Raw genomic sequence first — 13335 nt, 5'->3', positions numbered from 1 at the left:
TGGCGTTCTCAACGTAGAACGCTACTCGTAAGTTATCTCTTATCATTGGCATACACTTCATGCATCATAAAAAATTTGCCGCTGTAAACAAGGTGCCATACACAAGAGCAAATGGTTAAAACTTTGTCAAAGCAGTGGCAGTCTTATGAATACTCTAATGATTCGCAGGGACCCTCCCACCTTAACATTAGATTTGAGTTGAGATAGCCAAAATGGGGTCCCTGGCTCACAATTACCGGTTTCGGCACTCACAACATCGAGAAATGCCTTAAATCGGAAATATTGAATTTCAAAATTGCAGCATTTTGATTCAGAGGGGCTAATGCTTAGGAATACCCCTCTGAATGTGTGACGTCAGCGTAGATATCTAACGATTTTTAAATGTTTGACTAAAACGTTTTGTAGCACGCGGTGGTATATGCTATTTGCGCGCAACATCTGCCGCAAACGCCGCACTTCTAAAATAAAGTCGCTAGAAACAGCGGAGATCCCAAAAAAGTAAACAAAAGTAAAAGTCTAATATCTTGAAAACCGGTGAATATTTTTCGGTGAAATTTGGTAGATATTTGTTTTCGTTCTTTCTGAACCGAGCGACATCACTTTCATGCCAATTCATAAACTTTTTTGAAGGTGGGAGGGTCCCTTTAAAGGAGAGCTGGCTAAAAATGTTCAAGGTGAAGAGCTTTAAATGTCTTATTTGCTCAATGTATTTACTTAAGATGTAGCAATATAAATGATAGGTTTCCTGTTACCGATTCAATATGGCATCAAGATGTTTTAACTTATCAGCGAAGTTGAGAAGTGGTTAAGTGGTAGCAAGTACGCACTACGCACCACGCAGCGCACTGAAACGTCTGTTTTCTTTTGCAGTTGCCCGCGAATCACCAGAAATGTGGATTACAACATGATGAGACAGGAGAACTACTTCTGCCACCAAGCCTGGGGCAACCGGAACAAAGCGTTTCCCCTCTGCTGTCCCAGTCTTGCCTGCAGACACTATGTGAAGGGGAGGATGATGCCGCTGCCCAAGCACATGTATCCCTACAAGAAGATCGAAAGCTAGCTTTTGTTGCATCGCGCTGCTGTTTCAGCAATATAAGATTATTGTCAGGAATGGGAAAAGTCCCTAGCTAAGGTTACTGCTAGGAATATGTCTCTTGCGTGTGCACGAGAAGCTCTTATTGGCTAATGTGTGTATGTTTCTAATGATAAGGTTAATACATAAAATTGCTTCTCATAAATATTTTGATGGCTTGTTATGACTAGGTATGAAATATAGAAGCATATCGCTTACATCGAATATGTAACGACGTGAATATTCTTACTAGCATGGAATGAAAATCTAAAAGCCAAAGCTGCGGGAAACTGTTGTCTCATTAGTATCAGACATTTTGCAGATTGCTTAGGCATTTTGCAAAACGACCGTTTTTCCCCACTGTGCCTGTGAGACGCATGCACTTTTAACTTAACATTCGTCATTCACAATTGATGCTGCTAGGCTGACAAGAGCTCTACGCTCATACATGCTGTTGTCATAGATCACGTGCCATCATCTGTGACGTCAATGCCATCAATGAATAAGAAGATGAGTAATGACGTGACTTATGGACTTCCACTTTTCTACGTTGCGTTGACTATACATGGTTTCAAGATTTAACTGCAGTTTGATTTGTTTCCCTCTGTTAATAACACGCAGAGTGGCACACTTAAATGGCCGCCAAACTTGGCACACTTCAACATGTTCATGCATTTTTCAGCAGAATTATGGATTTTAATACCCAGGTCGCTCAAGATGAGGTCACCAGGTCACTCACGTCAAGTGATCTTACCTCAGAAAATTAGAATGTTTTTCCGCATAGCTACATCGCTTTGAAACTCTCAGCGATCGATAAATATAACAGTGCGTATAAAATGTATATCTTTGAGTCTTGATGTCGGTGACCTAAGGACAGGTCGGTTTTGCACCCTCTCCATTATAATTCAATGGGAGAAAAGGGGAAGGTGCCTGTTTCGGACGAATGTTGAACTTATGATGCATGCTAGAGCGATGGAAACGTCTTAAGGCTGAAGCAGACTCTTTCTGCATGCAGGAAATTGCATGCAAGAGTCTATTCAAATGCATAATAATTCTGCCCGCATCAATCACATGCAGGAGGTGCGTGCGATTGATGCGAGCGTGCTTCCATGTATTCGAATAGGCTCTCGCATGCGATTTCCTGACTGCGGAAAGAGTCTGTTTCAGGCTTTAGGTGTGTTCGGCTCGACGATGCGGATCGACTGGTTTGCAACATGATTTTTCCTGGTCAGGTCATGATCTTGACTCGGTCGTCAGATTTTTAAAATGGTCTTTCAAAGTCAAATTAGAGAGAGAGAGAAAGGGAGAGAGAGAGAGAGAGAGAGAGAGAGAGAGAGAGAGAGAGAGAGAGAGAGAGAGAGAGAGAGAGAGAGAGGAGAGAGAGATATTCTTATATTTACAGACAGGGAGTCCAACAAAGACATATGCACTTAAGGTTGGTACTCATCGCAAATAGCGCCATTAATGCATCATCGCATCATCGCATCATTACATTAAAGGTCATTCGACGCGTCTTGACGACAGGACAGCTGGTAGAGCAATTTGTTGCCTTTCTTTAGTCCAAAGCTATTCAAGAAAAAACACATTTTGATGAAAAACGGTTATTTAACCCTCGCCGGACCTATTGGTTTTCTACATACGCGCCGACCGAGGGGGGCGGGTACGACCCCCCCTCGCCGTTTCGCCCCTGGTGGAGCTAGCGCGTCGCGGAAAAAAACGAGCGTGTGCGCCGTTACGAGACGCAGAGATTGGTACCCGATTTTAAGGTCCTAGGTCAACCGGTGACCTCTGAGGTCAGGTCAAGTGCCCCAAGGTACGGTTTAGTTTTTTGTGAATAACTTCGCAAAAAACAGCCGCAGAGCCGCGATTTTGGCAGCATCGTGTTCGCATGGCTCAGGCGCGTCGAATGATATACTTTTTGTTTGGGTCAGGTCAACTTAGGTGTTGACCTCAGGTCACGATCAGGTCAGCACCCCCAGGTCACGAAGTTGGTCGAAAGAGGTCATGTCGCATATCATTCGATTCGGCAGGTCTTCCTGAGTCTATTGGTGGCTTTCTCGACTCGCTAGCTGAACCCTCGCCGGCCGAGGGGGGTGGGTGCCGCCCCCCCCCATAGGGATTTTTCGCGATAGCTCCGAACACGCTGGCGATAGAGAGCTGAAAATTGGCATACCTGACCTTTGATTCAAGCCGGATCTTTTGACACCAACCGCATTTTTGGGTCAGGTCAGGTCACTGACCTATGACCAGTGGCGTATCTAGGATTTCTCTCAGGGGGGATCCGCAGTCAAAAGGGCCCTTGACTGACTGGGTTGAAAGGGCCCTCCAGTGGCAAAAGGGCCCTTGTAGCCTGAGTTGAAAGGGCGTTCAACCCGCGTCCCGTGGGGGGGGGCGAAACGGCCCCCTGTCCTCTTCCGTAGCTATCTCCTAAATGACTGCAGATATCCCCACCAAACTTTCAGATACGGGCATCCATTTTACACATTGTGACCAATTTTTTTCCAGAGGCTATGATAGGTTGGCCGCAAATGACGTCATGTTCTGCCATTTTCGACCCAAAAAAGGTTTCGCAGGAAGAGCTGTCAGCCCTACAGAGCTGTAGAAACATAAACATGTTCCGAGATAAAAGGTGTACAATTAACAGGCCTATGTCAAATCTGAGCACAGTTTAGCCCCGCCTTGGGTTGGGCCCAGCCCCAGGCTGGAGCGTTGACCCTAGGTCAAATCTAAGCACAAATTACAGAAAGAGTGTCAAAAGAGTTTTGTTTGTTTTGTTGGGCTATGCCCTTTCGGTCTGACCAGACCATTTCAGCGCCAGAAGGATGATAGGAATTGAGGGAGACATTGGTCCATGGGCGGGCACCTTGGTGAGTCACCGGGGCTGAGCCTGTCCAACAGGACAGGCCGACCAGCCCCCCAAGTGCTCACTGCACCCGGTTACGAGTGTGCTTCCTTTGGAGCTGCAGTGCGCTCCAATGGGAGCCGCCCGCATGGTATAAAGTTGCCCGCCCAGGTCCAGCCTGGATCATGGGTTGCGGCATGGAGGAGAAGGATTTGAATGTCCTGAGGACGGCGAAACGGGTCATGTTAACCCGCGCCGGGCCGGGGGGTGTTTGAACACCCCCTGCGGTTTTTCGCTAAAGCGCCGCCGTTTTTGGCACACCTGTTTGTGCATTATTTCCGCACATGTTGTGAAAATTTCAGACCCAGGTCGCCTTAGGTCAGGTCACCAGGTCACGCCAAGTGACCTCACCTCAGAAAAAATAAGAATGCTCGTCATAGCTACACCGATTGATCGATTGCCTTGAAACTTTCAGCGATTGATAAGAGCAACATTATCTATAAAATGTTTATCTCGGAATTTTGATATCGGTGACCTAAGGTCAGGTCAATATCGCGGCCTCTCCATTAGGTACCTATCAGTCAATGGGAGAAAATTGAAAAGCGTCTGTTTTGCACGAACGCTATTCTAGACACTCTCTAACATCGAGATGTAAGTAAAATTGGCACACTGAATCGGAAAATGGCAACTGTAACCCCTCGTTATGTCCCCGAGGTCATCTCAGGTCACGAACAGAGTCTAACAGTTTTTCGCCAATAACTTCTGATAGAGGCGTGCTAGAGCGCTGAAAACGCCTTAGATGTGTTCGACTCGACGTTGCGGATCGACTGATATGCAGCATGACCTTTTCCGGTCAGGTCATGACCTTGACCTGAGGTCAAAATTTCAAGTTGACCTTTCAAGGTCCAATTATAGTTCATTCGACGCGTCTCGACGAGAGGAACACGATGCTGGCAAAATTAATGTCATGACTCTTTTGAGTCAAAAGTTTTTCGAAAAACGCTTTGCCGAAAAAACGCTGTTCGTAAAAACGGCTATTTTTGGAGTTTTTGCCCTCTGGAGCCTGGAGGCTAAACCGTTGACCTGAGGTCAAATCTGAGAACATTAATCAGAAATGTCTGTAAAAGGGCTATTGAATACCTACCCTTTTCTCTGGCGCTGTAGCTCTATCGGTTCCCGAGATAGTCGTTGGCAGTTTCCAAAATGTTGAAATATAGACAGCATTTTACCTTTGGTGACCCCTGGTGACCTGACCTTTGACCTGACCCAAAAAATGACCTTAGTGTTTTCGTCCTTATTTGGACGTTCTTTCGATTGCCGCTTTTCGCGTGTCGCTACGTGGCCCAGGAGCCGAATTAGAATGGGGGGGGGGGGGGTGTTCAGACACACCCCCTTCCGGCCCGTCGCGGAATCTCAGAGCACCGGCCCGGCGCGGGTTAAAAGAGCTATTAAGTACGCTTTTCCCCGGCACGGCATTCATTTCCGAGTGATGCGGTGGCTTGTTGAAAATTGTCGAAATTGGACCAGAAAATTGGCGAAATTTAGCCTTGGATGACCTATGTGAACTGACCTTTGACCTGATCTAAAAAGTGACCAGAGTAATTTCGTCATTATTGTTTGCGTCCTTTCGAACGCTGCCTTTGGCGTGCTGGTACGTGGCTCAGAAGCCGAGTTAGAAGCAGGGGTGTGGAGCCGGAGCTGGAGCCGGAGCCGTCCAAAAAGGCGGCGACTCCGGCTGCTTTTTTGAAGAGGAAAAAATTATTGACCTACATAGTTCGGTTTGACAGTATGTACAAGGCAGTAAAACATGTGGTATTCAAAATAGCCTTGTTATGCAAATACAGAAGCAACGTGAACCAATCCTTCATCTTTTCTCTTCCACCCGTATTTAATTGTATAGAGGATGTACTGAGTATTGGAGCCGGAGCCGCCGGAGCCGGACCATTTTACTCGGAGCCGGAGCCGCAGCCGAATCAGATTTTTTCTCCAGAGCTGGAGCCGGAGACGTCTGAAATTTCCACGGCTCCGCATCCCTGGTTAGAAGGACCCTGGCCGGCCGAGTGGGAGGGTGGGTGCCACCACATCGTTTTTTTTTGCGACAGCTCGGAACACGTCGGCAACAGAGAGCCAAAACTGGGCATAGCTACCTGACCTTTGATGCAAACCGGGCCTTGTGACACCTGCATTTTCAAGGGGGGCCTCTGGTCGTCTTAAGGACCCTCTGTTACCCTCAGAGGGACCCTCTGATGGCCTCTGCAGACCATCACTGGCCTCAAAGGGCACTCTAGTGACCTCCATGGACCTTCTGGGTACCTGAAAGGGCCCTTTGTTTTCTCTCCAGGGGCCCTTGTTTACCTCAAAAGGTCCTCTTTTACTTCAGATGGCCGTATGTTTGTCTAATACATGAGGCCCCTGGTGGCCTGAGAGGCCCTGTTTGAGTCCCAAAGGGCCCTTTGTTGACCTCTTAAGGCCCCTAGTTGGCCTAAAAAGTCCTCTGATTGTCCTAAAGGGCCCTCTGTTCCCCTCAGAGGGCCAGTCTTTACCTCAGAGAGTGCCTGCTGACCTCATAGAGCCCATAGTGGCCTGACATAGCCTTCATATCACCTCAGAGGGCCCTCTGGTGTAGGCTCAAGTGACCTTCTCAGAGGGCTCCGGCTGCCCTGTGACTGACAATTGTCCACTCTTATCCCCCTTTTGGGTGACCTATTTCCCCCTCTGACACCCAAGCCAAAATACAATTTTGGGACACTGACTCCGAGGGCCAGTTGATTTTCAGAGGGCCCTCTTTGAAGTGGATGTGAGGACCCGCTATTCGCCTCAGAGGGCCCTCTGGTGGCTTCAGACTTCAGAGGACCCTATTTTGGTATCAGCGGGCGCCTCTCTGTGGCATCAGAGGGCCCTCAGAGGCCTCAAATGGCCCTATTACATCTCAGAGAGCTGTCTTTGAACTCAGAGGGATCTTTTTTACTTCTTTGTGGTGTCTAAGGGGGCCATCTGGCCTTTGTTCGCCTCAAGGGGCCTCAAGGGGTCCTCCGATGACTTCCAAGGACCCTCTTTGATCTCAGAGGGCCTGATGACCTCATAGGACTCATGGTGGTCTGACATAGCATCATATCACCTCAGAAGGCCCTCCAGTGGCCTGAGAGGGCACTTTGTGGCCTTTGAAGGCCCTCCATTCGCCTTAGAGGGCCCTCTTTGATCTCTTTGATCTCTTCGATCTCAGAGGGCCCTCTTTGAGGTGGCTGTGAGGGCCCTTTGTTCACCTCAGAGGGCCCTCTGGTGACCTCCAGGGACCATCTTTGATCTAAGAGGGCCGTCTGGTGGCCTCATAGGGTACCTTGTGGCCTGAAATTGACCCTTTTTGACCTCAGAGGGCTCTTTTCGACCTATTCGAGATGTCTGAGAGGGCCCTCGGGGCCTGAAAGGGCCCTCTGAGTGCTTGAGAGGGCCCTCTGAGTGCCTGAGAGGGCCCTCTGAGTGCCTGAGAGGGCCCTCTGAGTACCTGAGAGGGCCCGCTGAGTGCCTGAGAGGGCCCTCTGAGTGCCTGAGAGGGCCCTCTGAGTGCTTGAGAGGGCCCTCTGAGTGCCTGAGAGGGCCCTCTGAGTGTCTGAGAGAGCCCTCTGAGTGCCTGAGAGGGCCCTCTGGGCTTTGGCCCCCGTTCGTCTCAGAGGGTCCCTTTATTCGCCCCTTCAGAGGGCTCTCTGTTTGCCTCAAAGGGCCCTCTGTTTGCCTAAAACGACCCCCTATTCGCCTCAGAGGGCCCTTTGGTGACCACAGGGCACAGGGGGCTCTATTGTTGCATTGTAGGGCCCTCTGTTGCCTCCGAGGGCCTTTTTTATCTCAGAGGGTCCTCTTTGAGCTCAAAGGGCTCTTTTCGACCTCTTCGAGATGTCTGAGAGGGCCCTCGGGCCTGAGAGGGCCCTCTGAGTGCTTGAGAGGGCCCTCTGAGAGCCTGAGAGGGCCCTCTGAGTACCTGAGAGGGCCCTTTGAAGTCTGAGTGCCTGAGAGAGCCCTCTGAAAGCATGAGAGGGCCCTCTGAGTGCCTGAGAGGGCCCTTTGAGTGCCTGAGAGGGCCCTCTGTGTGTCTGAGAGGGCCCTCTGTGTGCCTGAGAAGGTCCTGTTTGTTGTAAAGGGCCCTTAATTTACTCTACAAGGTCCCTCGTTGGCCTAAAGGGATCCTCTGATAGTCCTAAAAGGGTCCCTAAAAATGTAATTGTTACTTTTCATTATGTAAAAAAAAAATGTAAGTGGTGAAAAGGGCCCTCAAAGTGTTTTCAATTTTTTTTTCGAGTAAAAAAAAAAAATTTTTGCTCCAGGGGGATCCTAGGACCCCCAGGGTCCCCCCTTGGATACGCCACTGCCTATGACGTCATAAGTGAACCTCTGCACGGTCTTCAGATGTCGCAACTTCGCAACGCCCTCACTGCCAGAGGAGATGTCACAGGGAAATGAAACTTGCAGGATCTAGTATCCATTATGAGTCTCACAACTTGTATATCTCGGATTTTTTTCTAAAGGTCATATGAGGTCAGGTCATTTTCCTGACCTCACCATTATAAGTCAATGGGAAAAAATGAAAACTGCTATTCTGGCGCCGGGAACGATCTCCAACTATCTCAAGCACACACACTGGCGGATCCAGGGGGGGGGGCCACCGGGGCCATGGCCCCCCCCCAAAAGCCTGAAAGGGGGGGCCAACATATCTTTTGGCCCCCCCCCCAAAACGCTTGGAGAAAAATTAATGTGAGAAGGTTGCGTAGTAAATACCTACTAGAATCAGCAGCGTGATTCAATAGCGTAGAGAAAGTCAGGGGCGCGGGAACTACTTTCAGACTGGGGGAGCACACCATAATAGAGATCAACCTAGGGTCCCCCCAAATCTAGTTTTCTCACCGGTTTTAGGCCACTTATTTTTCATCCCTTGGCTTTTTCAACAAAAAAAAAAAACAGTTGCAAAAAAGGACGGTAATCCGTCTGAAAGTTGTGGGGGCACCGCCCCCACTGGCGGATCCAGGGGGGCCACCGGGGCCATGGCCCCCCAAAAGCCTGAAAGAGGGGGCCAACATATCTTTTAGCCCCCCAAAACGCTCGAAGAAAAATTAATGTGAGAAGGTTGTGTAGTAGATACTTACTAGAATCAGCAGCGTGATTCAATAGCGTAGAGAAACCCAGGGGCGCGGGAACTACTTTTAGACGGGGGGGGGGAGGTCATCACACCATGATAGAGATCAACCTAGGATCCCCCAAATATAGTTTTCTCGCCGGTTTTAGGCCGCTTATTTTTCATCCCTTGGCTTTTTCAACAAAAAAAAGAAAACATTTGCAAAAAGAAGCGGTATTCTGTCTGAAAGTTGTGGGGGCACCGCCCCCACTGGCGGATTCAAGGGGGCCACCGGAGCCATGGGCCCAAAAAGCCTGAAAGAGGGGGCCAACATATCTTTTAGCCCCCCAAAACGCTCGAAGAAAAATTAATGTGAGAAGGTTGTGTAGTAGATACTTACTAGAATCAGCAGCGTGATTCAATAGCGTAGAGAAACCCAGGGGCGCGGGAACTACTTTTAGACGGGGGGGGGGGGGGGGGGGGTCACACCATGATAGAGATCAACCTAGGATCCCCCAAATATAGTTTTCTCGCCGGTTTTAGGCCGCTTATTTTTCATCCCTTGGCTTTTTCAACAAAAAAAGAAAACATTTGCAAAAAGGAGCGGTATTCTGTCTGAAAGTTGTGGGGGCACCGCCCGCACGGCCCCAGAGTTGGGGGGGGGGGGGGCAAGCTGCCACCACTGCCCCCTCCCCCCGGTTCCCGCGCCTATGGAGAAACTACCGGGTTTACTTTACTAGCTTCCTTCATAAAGTGTCGTCATGTCTTATCGTCACCCGAGAAGGTCTTATTGCATAAATATCGATTGAGCTGTCAAGTTAACAAACTTGCTGTGGCAGCCTGACCTGACATGACCCGCAACTTTTCATTCACGAAATATGCGCAATAATTTTTTTAGGAAAACTCACTGAGTTTTCGTTGATAAAAATTGTTTTGTTTCGTAATTGCACAAGAAGCATATGAGGGACCTTTTTGTCCCTTCCTGCGAAACGGTAAAAGACTTATTTCGGTCACAGCTCAGGCCAATCTCTAAGGGTCAGTCGGGTCACTTATTTCTTTAAAGGGTCCTTACGGCATCCAAGGACCAATTCCGGCTTTTGAGTGCGCCACATCAGCATTTGATGCTACGACAGATGTCGAAATCTGAATATATGTTACAGGCCGTATGAAAATTCGGTCCGTTTGCAAACGGCCTGGCCCAGTCAGGCCATATGAAACTACCTGAAAACACCGGCCGTTTGCAAACTATGACCTGAAATATCAGACCGTTTGAAAACGACCTAGTTAGTTTCGGCCTAGCGGATCCAGGGGGGCCACGGGGTCATGCCCCCAAGCCTGAAAGGGGAACAACATATATTTTTTGTCCCCAAAAACACTTAAGAAAAATGAATGTGAGAAGGGCGTAGTAGGTAGAGAAAATACCGTATCATTAAAAATCTGTGAGCTTGATAAAAGTGTTGGTCTTGTCTTCACCCAAGAAGTTCTTATTGCACACTTTAACCATGGATGAAAGAACCTTCATCCCCAGGTTCTCCTTCATCCATGCTTTAACTCTCGATCGACGTGTGAAGTTATCGTGTAAGGTATCATGAAGCCGATCGCGACGAAACTTTAGTACCCTCATGGTGACAAATTCTGAAAATTTCATGACCCTGACCCAAGTGAACTTTGACTTGTGGCCTATTTCTCGAGACTGTTTGGCCATGTTGGAGGCCATGTTTGGCCGGAATAGCGATTCGGCGTATGTCGGCTCACATTATCCGCGCTTTTATAGTCTTTTCGTGGTTTAAAACGCTCAAACATGTGATATGATGTTGCTCCCACGCATTAGGGCGGATGCCAATGTCACCTTACGGTCAAGTCAGGTCATTGACCTTTGATGACCTCGGTGCACTTTTCCGAGTTTAACATGTTTCTAGGATAGTTTCGTTTAGCTGATTTTGAATTTAGCATTTTGCAGCCATTTGAAAATTTACGAAGTAGTTTTGATGCCTTCGTATCATGTTACGTAGCTGCCAGTGGTAGTGGACACCTGCTATACGGACGCCCATAAGTACCCCTACTGGTTGATCTGACCTGACCTGCCCCGACATGGCCTAAACGCATGAAGACATTATCTATGATCCAAACTAACATGAAATTTGTGATCAGCACAAAAAAACGTATTACAGCCTTACTTTAGGAGGTTCTGACAGGTCCTGATTTTCCCGTCTTTTGGGTCTGTGACCTGACCTGGGCGGTGTTTCACGGCACGCTGCCAGCCGCTGCCAGCGCTGATGGCACTTTTGGTTTCAATGGAGACATCAACAAGCTTATACCCACAACACTACCGAAGGCTGACCTTAGCTCGCAGAATGCGCTGTCAGCGGCTGTCAGCACGACCGTGAAACACCGCCCTGGAAGGTCAACCAATGACCAAGGACCTTAAAATCGGGTATCATCGGCTTCGTCTCGTCACTCACGGGCAACACGCCTGTTTTTTTTTTTCCGCGAGCTCTAGCTTAATCAGGGGCCGAACGGCAGGGGGTCCAACCGACACCTCCCAGCCCGCGAAGGCTGCGCCACACACCGACCCGGAGCGGGCTAATTGGTCGACAAAAGCAATTTGAAGTGTTTTCAAAGTAGTATTTAGGCTCGGGTTGGGTGGGCTACCATTTCTATATTTTTTTTATTTTTAGTTTAAAAAAATATCGTTTCAGGGCTGTGACGAAAAAATAAGTGGCCTAAATCCGATGAGAAAACAGGATTTGGGGGTACCCTAGGTTTGGTTACTTGCAGGAGTTGGCCCCCCCCCCCCCCCAAAACGCAAGTCTGGATCCGCCAGTGAGCACACAGAATCGTCTTTTGATGCACTCCTTGCAAGGTTGGATGCGTCACTTTTGCAATGTTGACCTTTCGTGACGTCATTTATGACGTCATCAAGGTCATATTAGTTTTTCGTCAATAACTCTTGATCACATTGAGCTAGCGAGTTGGGAAAGCCACCAATAGCCTCAGGAAGACCTGCCGAATTGAATGATATGCCACATGACCTCTTTTGACCAGCTTCGTGACCTGAGGGTGCTGACCTGACCTTGACCTGAGGTCAACACCCCAAGTTGACCTGACCCGAACAAAAAGTATATCAATCGACGCGCCTGAGCGAGGCAAACACGATGCTGCCAAAATCGCGGCTCTGCGGCCGTTTTTTTGCGAAGTTATTCACCAAAAACTGAACCGTACCTTGGGGCACTTGACCTGACCTCAAAGGTCACCAGTTGACCTAGGACCTTAAAATCGGGTACCAATCTCTGCGTCTCGTAACGGCGCACACGCTCGTTTTTTCCGCAACGCGCTAGCTCTACCAGGAGCGAAACGGCGAGGGGGGTCGTACCCGCCCCCCCCCCTCGGTCGGCGCGTATGTAGAAAACCAATAGGTCCGGCGAGGGTTAATTGATCGGGAGTTATTGACAAAAGACTAATATGACCTTGATGACGTCATAAATGACGTCACGCAAGGTCAACATTGCAAAAGTGACCTCGCAAGGAGTGGATCAAATCACGATTCTGTGTGCTTGAGATAGTTGGAGATCGTTCCGGGCGCCAGAATAGCAAATTTCATTTTCCCCATTGACTTATAATGGTGAGGTAGGTCACGAAAATGACCTGACCTCATATGACCTTTAGGAAAAATCCGAGATATACAAGCTGTGAGACTCATAATGAATACTAGATGCTGCAAGTTTCATTTCCCTGTGACATCTCCTCTGGCAGTGAGGGCGTTGCGAAGTTGCGACATCTGAAGACCGTGCAGAGGTTCACTTATGACGTCATAGGTCAGTGACCTGACCTGACCCGAAAATACGGTTGGTGTCAAAAGATCCGGCTTGAATCAAAGGCCAGGTATGTCAAGTTTCAGCTCTCTATCGCCAACGTGTTCGGAGCTATCGCGAAAAAAAAACCTATGGGGCGGCGGCACCCGCCCCCCCCCCCCCTCGGCCGGCGAGGGTTAATAGTTTTTGCTCTCTGAAGACTAAACCGTTGTTCTTGGGTTAAATCCGAGGTCATAGTCAAATTTGCTCCCGAACTATGCGCCGTTTTGTCAAAAAAAAAAATGAAATAGACAAACTTTAATCTTCGATGACCTCCATTGACCTGATCTTTGACCCGACCTAAAGAAATGAGGACAAAAAATGACTAATTATATTCATGATATTTGACGCTCTTTTGAATGCCGCCTGTTCCGTGTTGTGGCTGCGTGGCCCATGAGCCGAGTTAGGTGTGTGTGTGGGGGGGGGGGGGGGTCAACCACACCCGGCCCCGGCGCGGTTGGCGCCG

At 48.7% G+C, this 13335-nt stretch overlaps 1 protein-coding gene across 1 annotated transcript in view; it reads left to right on the top strand.

Annotated features, from left to right (window-relative positions):
• LOC122381168 (serine/arginine-rich splicing factor 7-like) overlaps positions 1 to 13335 on the top strand; it is an 86712-nt gene that overhangs the window by 1724 nt on the left and 71653 nt on the right. The gene's annotated exons all lie outside the window — the stretch shown is intronic.

Source organism: Amphibalanus amphitrite, unplaced genomic scaffold (genome assembly GCF_019059575.1).
Source record: "Amphibalanus amphitrite isolate SeventyFive unplaced genomic scaffold, NRLGWU_Aamphi_draft 000115F_arrow, whole genome shotgun sequence".
Taxonomy (NCBI): Eukaryota; Metazoa; Arthropoda; class Thecostraca; order Balanomorpha; family Balanidae; genus Amphibalanus; species Amphibalanus amphitrite.
The sequence above is the reverse complement of the archived record's forward strand: the minus strand, read 5'-3'. Positions and strand labels throughout refer to the sequence as shown.